Source organism: Ovis aries, chromosome 20 (assembly GCF_016772045.2).
Source record: "Ovis aries strain OAR_USU_Benz2616 breed Rambouillet chromosome 20, ARS-UI_Ramb_v3.0, whole genome shotgun sequence".
Taxonomy (NCBI): Eukaryota; Metazoa; Chordata; class Mammalia; order Artiodactyla; family Bovidae; genus Ovis; species Ovis aries.
The window spans coordinates 37586185-37594803 of record NC_056073.1 but is presented as its reverse complement, the minus strand read 5'-3'; the positions used below and the strand labels follow the sequence as shown (position 1 = coordinate 37594803).

Sequence of the window (8619 nt, the reverse complement as noted above, 5' to 3'; positions counted from 1 at the left end):
CTCCATCCTCAATGCACTCAAACTAAAGATATTTACTCTTCACCTCCTGTCATCATTATATTGTCCCTTTGTTTCAGGAAGACCAGTTAAAAAGGAAGAGGCCACTGGAGTTAGGTGGTATGAAAATAATTCAGTTGGACCAAAAACACCCCTTACCATCATCAAGAAGAAGATATAGAAACAAAGGCCATATGGAAAGATGCAAGAGCTCCTGTAGAGAGAGCAAATATGTGTAAGGCATATTCCTTCCAATGGCATTCATGATCTGGAGGCATTTGGAGCTCTGCATAAATAAATATAACACAAAAATAAATCAATGGCACCCCACTCCAGTACTCTTGCCTGGAAAATCCCATGGACGGAGGGGCCTGGTGGACTATAGTCCATGGGGTCCCTAAGAGTCAGACACGACTGAGTGACTTCACTTTCACTTTTCACTTTCATGCATTGGAGAAGGAAATGGCAACCCACTCCAGTGTTCTTGCCTGGAGAATCCCAGGGATGGGGGAGCCTGGTGGGCTGCCGTCTATGGGGTCGCAGAGTCAGACACGACTGAAGCGACTTAGCAGTAGCAGAACTGTTCAGAAGGAGAAAACTGTTAAGAGTGTTGTTCGGGGAATTCTTTGTGGAAGATGTAAAATTTTAAAGAAATCTCAAAGGCCAGGATTTCACAGAGACTTAAGAGTGTAGAACAAGCTTAAGAAACACCATGATCAAAAGCATAGAGGTGGGAAGTTTGTCAGGAGACAGGTGGTATCTACATGGCCAGAAGCAGGTACAAAATCATGAAGGCAGTGGGGAGGGGAAAAATTATACGAGTGAGGTCCCCAAGCTGTAGTTCCAGCCTTACTACTAAGTAGTCACAAAATCCTGGAAAGCTCCTTTACTTTTCCAGTTGTCAAATGAGCAGGTTTAGTTGAACCATCTCTGTGTTCCTTCCCAAGACTACACATATCCTATGCATTGAAACTGAAGTTCACCTTTTATAGGCTAATGCATGCTAAGTCGCTTCAGTCATGTCTGACTCTTTGTGACCCCATGGACCTTAGCCCGCCAGTCTCCTCTGTCCATGGGGTTCTCCAGGCAAGAATACTAGAGTGGGTTGCCATGCCCTCCTCTATGGTATCTTCCAGACCCAGGGATCAAACCCCCATCTCTCATGTCTCCTGAATTGGCAGGCAGATTCTTTACGACTGGGGCCACCGGGGAAGCCCCTGATATGCTAATAAATATCACTTATTTTTCATCTCTGACACACCTTCCTGTTCTTCTCCATAGCTACTAAAATTTCTAATTGTACTATCTTTCCCATGTTGAATCAATTCATGTTATAGCAATCACACTTGTAATATAGCTGTAATTCACATATTTGAGGTGGAATTATAGCACTCCTTCAATATCACAGTTATCCAAGTCTATGCCCCAACCAGTAACGCTGAAGAAGCTGAAGTTGAACGGTCCTATGAAGACCTCCAAGACATTTTAGAACTAACACCCAAAAAAGATGTCCTTTTCATTATAGGGGACTGGAATGCAAAAGTAGGAAGTCAAGAAACACTTGTAGTAACAGGCAAAATTGGCCTTGGAATGTGGAATAAAGCAGGGCAAAGACTAATAGAGTTTTGCCAAGAAAATGCACTGGTCATAGCAAACACCCTCTTCCAACAACACAAGAGAAGACTCTACACATGGACATCACCAGATGGTCAACACCGAAATCAGATTGATTATATTCTTTGCAGCCAAAGATGGAGAAGCTCTATACAGTCAACAAAAACAAGAGCAGGAGCTGACTGTGGCTCAGATCATGAACTCCTTATTACCAAACTCAGACTGAAATTGAAGAAAGTAGGGAAAACCGCTAGACCATTCAGGTATGACCTACATCAAATCCCTTATGATTATACAGTGGAAGTGAGAAATAGATTTAAGGGCCTAGATCTGATAGCATGCCTGATGAACTAAGGAATGAGGTTCATGACATTGTATAGGAGACAGGGATCAAGACCATCCCCAAGGAAAAGAAATGCAAAAAAGCAAAATGGCTGTCTGGGGAGGCCTTACAAATAGCTGTGAAAAGAAGAGAGGTGAAAAACAAAGGAGGAAAGGAAAGATATAAGCATCTGAATGTAGAGTTCCAAAGAATAGCAAGAAGAGATAAGAAAGCCTTCTTCAGTGATCAATGCAAAGAAACAGGGAAAAAAAAAAAAAAAACAGAATGGGAAAGACTAGAGATCTCTTCAAGAAAATTAGAGATACCAAGGGAACATTTCATGCAAAGATGGGTTTGATAAAGGACAGAAATGGTATGGACCTAACAGAAGCAGAAGATATTAAGAAGAGGTGGCAAGAATACACAGATGAACTGTACAAAATAGACCTTCACGACCTGGATAATCACAATGGTGTGATCACTCATCTAGAGCCAGACATCCTGGAATGCGAAGTCAAGTGGGCCTTAGAAAGCATCACTATGAACAAAGCTAGTGGAGGTGATGGAATTCCAGTTGAGCTATTTCAAATCCTGAAAGATGATGCTGTCAAAGTGTTGCACTCAATATGCCAGCAAATTTGGAAAACTCAGCAGTGGCCATGGGACTGGAAAAGGTCAGTTTTCATTCCAATCCCAAAGAAAGGTAATGCCAAAGAATGCTCAAACTACCACACAATTACACTCATCTCACATGCTAGTAAAGTAATGCTCAAAATTCTCCAAGCCAGGCTTCAGCAATACGTGAACCATGAATTTCTTGATGTTCAAGCTGGTTTTAGAAAAGGCAGAGGAAGCAGAGATCAAATTGCCAACATCCACTGGATCATGGAAAAAGCAAGAGAGTTCCAGAAAAACATCTATTTCTGCTTTATTGGCTATGCCAAAGCCTTGACTGTGTGGATCACAATAAACTGTGGAAAATTCTGAAAGAGATGGGAATACCAGACCACTTGACCTGCCTCTTGTGAAATCTGTATGCAGGTCAGGAAGCAGCAGTTAGAACTGGACAGGGAACAACAGACTGGTTCTAAATAGGAAAAGGAGTATGTCAAGGCTGTATATTGTCACCCTGCTTATTTAACCTATATGTAGAGTACATCATGAGAAATGCTGGACTGGAAGAAACACAAGCTGGAATCAAGATTGCTGGGAGAAATATCAATAACCTCAGATATGCAGATGACAACACTCTTATGGCAGAAAGGGAAGAGGAACTAAAAAGCCTCTTGATGAAAGTGAAAGTGGAGAGTGAAAATGTTGGCTTAAAGCTCAACATTCAGAAAACGAAGATCATGGCATCTGGTCCCATCACTTCATGGGAAATAGATGGGGAAACAGTGGAAACAGTGTCAGATTTTATTTTGTGGGGGCTCCAAAATAACTGCAGATGGTGACTGCAGCCATGAAATTAAAAGACGCTTACTCCTTGGAAGAAAAGTTATGACCAACCTAGATACCATATTCAAAAGCAGAGACATTACTTTGCTGACTAAGGTTCGTCTAGTCAAGGCTATGGTTTTTCCTGTGGTCATGTATGGATGTGAGAGCTGGACTGTGAAGAAGGCTGAGCACCGAAGAATTGATGCGTTTGAACTGTGGTGTTGGAGAAGACTCTTGGAGAGTCCCTTGGACTGCAAGGAGATCCAACCAGTCCATTCTGAAGGAGATCAGTCCTCGGATTTCTTTGGAAGGAATGATGCTAAAGCTGAAACTCCAGTACTTTGGCCACCTCATGCGAAGAGTTGACTCATTGGAAAAGACTGTGATGCTGGGAGGGATTGGGGGCAGGAGGAGAAGGGGACGACAGAGGATGAGATGGCTGGATGGCATCACTGACTCGATGGACATGAGTCTGAGTGAACTCCGGGAGTTGGTGATGGACAGGGATGCCTGGCGTGCTGCGATTCATGGCGTCACAAAGAGTCGGACACGACTGAGCAACTGAACTGAACTGCACAGAGGAGCTCCAAAGAGCAGTAAGCTGAGTCAAGGATGCCTGCAGATTGTTTGGGCCATTCAGGTCCTGTCTTTTCTGCCAATGCTTTTCAAGTGAGTATATTTGCCTACCTGCTTTCCCTATCCTCAGGATCATGGTTTCATTCCTTATACTTAGAACTGGCTTCTGTTACCACTCAATTTAGTGCAGCACAAGGAGCTCAGCTTGGTACCCCATGGTGGCCTAGATGGATAGGATGGGGGATGATGGGAAGGGGGAGGTCCAAGATGGAGGGAATTGGGGGACTTCCCTGATGGTTAAGTGACTAAGACTTTGCATTCCCAATGCAGTGGGCCCAGGTTCAATCCCTGGTCAGGGAACTAGATCCCTCATACGCTGCAACTAAAGACTGAAGATCCTGTGAGCTGCAAGACCCAGAGGAGCCAAATTAATAAATATTTTTAAAAGGAGGGAAGGGATATATGTATACATATAGCTGATTCACTTCTGTGTACATACAGCAGAAACTAACATCATATTGTGAAGCAACTATACCCCAATAAAATTTTTTAGAAGAAGATCACTGGCTACCTTCCCTATGAGTTCTCTGCAGCACTGTTGATGTATAGCTACAAAAAGTGACATTCATGGCTAAGAGTCAGAATACACCCATGTTGGTCAGAACAGAGTGAGAACGATGAATTCCCAGAATGTATGAATATTACTGATTAACTCAACACCCTCCAGGACTGCAGAGAGATTTTTTTTTTTTTTTGATGACACCAAATATGTGGTGTCTTTACAAACACCCATCAATTATCTGATCCTCGGGCACCAACCGGGTGTCTAACAATTCAATTTGATTTTGGTACTAAGTACCCAGAGTTATGATCAGACCCTAAAGTTTAAGGGTTCAGTTCTACAAGACTGCTCTCATTTCAGACACTAGCAGCAATGGGGTAGCCGGACTGCTCACACTTCTTCCTGACTCCCTACAAATTCAGTGTTTCCAACCACCTCCCACTCAGGTTTGGTAATTCACTTGAATGACTTACAAAATTCAAGAAAGTGCTTTATTTACTAATACTAGTTAATTAGGGCTTCCCTGGTGGCTCAGCAATAAAGAATCCACCTGCAATGAGGGAGATGTGGGTTTGATTCCTGGGCAGGAAGATCCCCTGGAGGAGGAAATGGCTACCTTGCTTGGGAGATCACATAGACAGAGGTGCCTGGCAGACTACAGTCTATAGGGTCGCAAAGAGTTCGATACAACTGAAGCGACTGAACACACACGCACGCACTGGTTTATTGTAACGGATGCAACTCAGGAACACGCAAAAGAAGAGACTCACCCGGCAAAGTACGGTTGGCAGGGGGCCGGTGGAGGGGAGTGCGGGACTTTCACGGCTTCTCCGGACGTTCCATGCTCCCACCACCCCGATGTGTTCACCAACCCAGAAGCCCTGCAAATTCTGTTGTTTGGGAATTTTCATGGAGCTTTCATTACGTAGGCATGATTGATTAAATCATTGGCCTTTGGTGACTGAATTCAATCTTCAACCCTCTCTCCTTCCAGAGATCGGAGCCAGGAGAAAGCACTGAAATATCCAAACTTCCAATCTTATCTTGGTTCTGGTGACCGGTCCCCATGCAGAAGCTAGGAGTCCCCACCAGGGGTCATTTCATTAGCATGAAAAAAGCCACAGTTATCACTCAGATTTGCCAGGTTTTTGGAGCTCTGTGCCAGGAACCAGGACAAAGATCAAATATTTATTTTTTTATCATACCACAACTACGTTATCTAATATTATTAGGGCATGTCATGATTCTACCCCCTGGCTCTTAAATAAGCACTTCTTTCCTTTGGTGCAGGGAGAAAATCCAGGATGACTTGGGAGAAACATTTCTTATGGCCATCTCTCTATCCAGAACTGTATTCATTAGCTATTCGAAGTGTGCAGAGACATAAGAAGGCTAACGTTGGTAAATCTGAATTATTGAGGATCAATCAGAAAGAGGATAATTATTCATCATGAATCCATGGTTATTTGGACAACACTCAGTCCTCAGCCCTCTGCTCATTTCACTCTCCTCATTTCCTTCAGATATCATCTCACGGCAAGTTTCCACCGTGGAAATGGTGATCTGTAGGAACATTTTCAAGTCCATCCCTCTAACCCTCTCCCTTGAACCCAGACCTTCAACATCAACTGAAAACTGTGTGCTGTGTATGTAAGTCACTCATTCTTTGTCTAGACTGGGTTGCCATTTCCTCCTCCAGGGGATCTTCCTGACCGTTCGAACCGGGGTCTCCTGCATTGCACATGGATTCTTTACTGTCTGAGCCACCAGGGAAGCCCAGCTGTGTGTCACCTACTGAATATCACAATATCGTTTCCTTCTCAACACCCCAAAAGTAGGCCTATCATCTCTCCCTGAAATAAAATTCCTCCCAATTGCTTCTACTTCTTTGTGGTTACGACAACTATTCACTTTCAAACTCTCAAGTTCAAAATTTGAACACAAACTTTAACCTTTCCTTGATTCCAAATCTCCTATCCAAGCAGTTATCACTTGTCAACTATTTCTCAATAGGCATTCCTACAGAAAAAGACAAATACTACATATCTCTCTTACATGGGGTATCGAAAAACCAAAACAAACGAACCAGCTCATAAATGCAGAGAACAGATTGATGATTTCCACAGGTGGAAGTTAAGGGAGATGATGGGAAAAGATGTTCAAAAAGTACAAAATTCCAAGCTATTAAATAAATAAGTCATGGGAATGTACTCTCCATCATGATAACTGTAGTTAATACTGTAATGCATATTTGAAAGCAACTAACAGAGTAGATCTTATAAGTTCTCATCACAAGAAAAAACAATGTGTAACTATGTACGGTGATGGATATTAACTAGACTTACTGTGCCGATCATGTTGTGATATAGACAGATATCAAATCATTAGGTTTTACATTTGAAATTTATATACTGTTACATCACTTACACTCCAAGTTAAAAATAAATAAAACTGAAAGGCAAGGAACTTTCCTGGTGGGTCAGTGGCTAAGAATGTGCTCCCAATGCAGCAAGTCCAGGTTCAATCCCTGGTCAAGGAACTAGAACACGCATGACTCAGTTATGATCGTGCATGCTGCAACTAAGACCCAGTGCAGCCAGATGACAATAATAAACAAATAAAAATAAATATTTAAAAACTGAAAGGCAAGAAAACAAAAAACCAAGACGTGTGTATCATAATGAATATACTAATAAACTATAATTACTTTCTTAATAAACAGAATTACAGTACATTAAAAAAAAAACCCACCATCCTTATATTTGCCCCTCTATTCCCACTTCTGTGGCACCCTCTAGCCATGAAGGTCAGCTGTACTCAATGCTGGAATACCCTGAGCTGTCATCTTGTGATGGGATCATGGCTGATCTGTTGGCAACAGTTTCTCCATGTTTGGCTAACTGTACCTACCACCCCAGGATTAATTTCATCACTACAGTGTTCTCTTTACTAAGATTTCTCCCTTCAAAATGTAATAGGGCCCATTTCCAAATTTCTCAACCTTTTCTTTAAGAGTTTCCCCAATCTTACCCTCAATGAATTTTTTAGACACTTTTTCCTACTTCTCTTATGAATGAAACCTTCACTCCAATTAGACTGCTCTCCTCCCATATCCTTTAAACCAGAAAACCAGAGTTCAAGTCCAGCTTCAGCCACCTTCCTGCTGTGAGACTGAAAATTCACTTCCCTCTTTGTAGTTATGTTCATCAAAAACTGGAGGTAATAAATACCATCATCTTACTCATTGGAAAAGACTCTGATGCTGGGAGGGATTGGGGGCAGGAGGAGAAGGGGACGACCGAGGATGAGATGGCTGGGTGGCATCACGGACTCGATGGACGTGAGTCTGAATGAGCTCCAGGAGATGGTGATGGACAGGGAGGCCTGGCGTGCTGTGATTCATGGGGTCGCAAAGAGTTGGACACAACTGAGCGACTGAACTGAACTGAACTGAAGGTTGGATTGATTATACGATTAAATATCAAATATTTACACAAAGAGTTCCATAAACCCATCTATATTATTCAAATTAAATGATTTATTAGTTATTATTCAACTGAGAAATGAACTATGCTCCACTCATTGTGTTATATCTAGCATTTCTCACAGTACCTAATGAATAGGCCCTCAATAAATATTAGCTTGGTAGAATGGATACATGAGTAATATTATAATTGCCTTTGCTATATCCTGAGACTCATGCAGAACCTTTTCTAAAACCATACTTCCTCAGAATCTTAGGTACTTATGGTCTGTAAAACATTAGCTACACTCTTATATGAGTTTCTCCCAGGCCCTGGTGACTCGGATGGTAAAGAATCCGCCTGCAATGCAGGAGCCCTGGGTTTGATTCCTGGGTTGGGAATACACCTGGGAGAAGGGAATGGCAACACATTCCAGTATCCTTGCCTGGAGAATTCCATGGACAGAGGAGCCTGATGGGCTACAGTCCATGTGGGTTGCAAGAAGTCAAATACGACTAAGCAACTAACACTACATGGGCTTGCTTTGTCTTCCCAGCCAGAGCAGAGCTGAAGAGAGGGTGAGGATGTCGTTGTATCTCTTTGTATTCCTGCAGAGTGCCTATCATCTTAACAATAACTTTGAA

The 8619-nt window shown here is 42.4% G+C and overlaps 1 non-coding gene across 1 annotated transcript; it reads left to right on the top strand.

The window, feature by feature from the left end:
- Window positions 1-4236: 4236 nt before the first annotated feature.
- TRNAG-CCC (transfer RNA glycine (anticodon CCC)) lies at window positions 4237-4309 on the top strand. Its single transcript has one exon. It is a non-coding gene; the product is annotated as a tRNA-Gly (tRNA).
- The last annotated feature ends 4310 nt before the right edge of the window (window positions 4310-8619 follow it).